Source organism: Eurypyga helias, unplaced genomic scaffold (assembly GCF_000690775.1).
Source record: "Eurypyga helias isolate BGI_N326 unplaced genomic scaffold, ASM69077v1 scaffold16188, whole genome shotgun sequence".
In the NCBI taxonomy this organism is placed as follows: domain Eukaryota; kingdom Metazoa; phylum Chordata; class Aves; order Eurypygiformes; family Eurypygidae; genus Eurypyga; species Eurypyga helias.
This window is the reverse complement of record NW_010266406.1, coordinates 11,327-12,885: the sequence shown is the minus strand read 5'-3', so window position 1 is coordinate 12,885 and position 1,559 is coordinate 11,327.

Sequence of the window (1,559 nt, the reverse complement as noted above, 5' to 3'; positions counted from 1 at the left end):
CCCACGCAGCGACAGCCCGAGACGCGGCGCCGTTCCAGCCCTGCTCGGCCGCCAGTGCCGTCCCCTGCTCCGAGCAGCCACCAACCTGCAATGAGTGTGGAAAACACCAAGAGCCCACCCGCAGCCCTGCCGGCTGAGGCAGGAGGGTGGGCACTTGCTGCAGCCCCAGGTGCTGAAACACAAGGGGGTGAACCCCAAGGAACCCCCCAGCACCTTCTGACATGCAGCAACGTGCATGTTAGACGTGAAGGTAGGAACAGCTTAGGGTTCAAAAGACACATACTCACAAACTGAAGTGCTGACGTGTAGCTTTTGGTGATCTTCAAGGTTCATGTACAAACCCAGTCTTTTCCCTTGTATTTTGATACATAAAATGTTTATCATCAACTTTGTTCTTTTGTACATACACACGTCTGTGTGTATATTCAGGCTTTTATAGAGAGGGAATGCGCTCGTGTTTAATCAGGTACCACCTCTTCGAAGGGACCTTGTTCAGCACAGAGAGGTAAAAAATACAGGGGACGAGACTTTGGCGTGGTGTACTCAGCTCCAGTTCTGAGGTTTCCTTGAAGTGCTGCGTTACCACTAAAAGAGCTGCCGTAAACCTGACGTTTTTCTTTACAGAAACAACAAGGCAAAGAATGCTTCCTGTGTAAGCTTCGACCCTGACCTGCTCTACCAGTTTATGTTCTTTCTTCCCCATGCAATCAACTTTTTAAATTGAAAAAGAGACACAAAAAAGTGGATTCTAGAGAAAAGAAAAAGCGGATTCTCTAGCTGCGCGTACCCCACGAAGCTCTGCTGACAGTACTGTGCTGGTGGGAACGACCACGTACGCGCCGCGGCCGTGCGGACGCTCCACTGCCACTGACGGCGGTGGAGAGGCAACAAGATGCGCCTCAGTTCCGATGGCAACAGGTGGAATTACACTTCTGTGCAGCTACCCGTGTTCCGAGTTGCAAAGGAAAGAGGACTGGGACACGAAAAAGATCACCCCTTGGATAAGAAGTGTTACTGTAAGACTTACCTTTCTCTGAACCTTTTTCCCAAGGATGGCGAGCTCTGAAGTCCAACGCACAGGGAATTAAAGTGTAAACAGTCACATATTTAATAGTACCATCAAAATAACCATCATCACTACATTAAAAACTTCCAAAATGCATTTGCGTATGGTCCTAATATAAATTAAATATACGAACTAAAGTAAATAAATTTAACATTAGGTAATGCTATAAATAAAGGTAAATGTGTTTAGTGTACCTTTGAGTCATAAAAACGCCTTAAAAAACAGGGAAGTTTACAGCTTATCACCAATACTCTGGATACCACTGTCATGATTTTTTTCCAACATTGATAAGTCTACATTTGACAAGTCAGAATGATTTTTGGCCACTGAACACTTTGATGGAGGAAGAGGTGTGTGGGATGTCCAGGATGAAGTCCAAGTTTTATTTCACAATAAAACTTCCTTGATTCCCAGCGCTGATAACAAGGCTCTTTCTTTTCAAAACCTTAACTTTAAGTGCTTTTTTATTTGGATTTTTAACTCGTTTAGATAT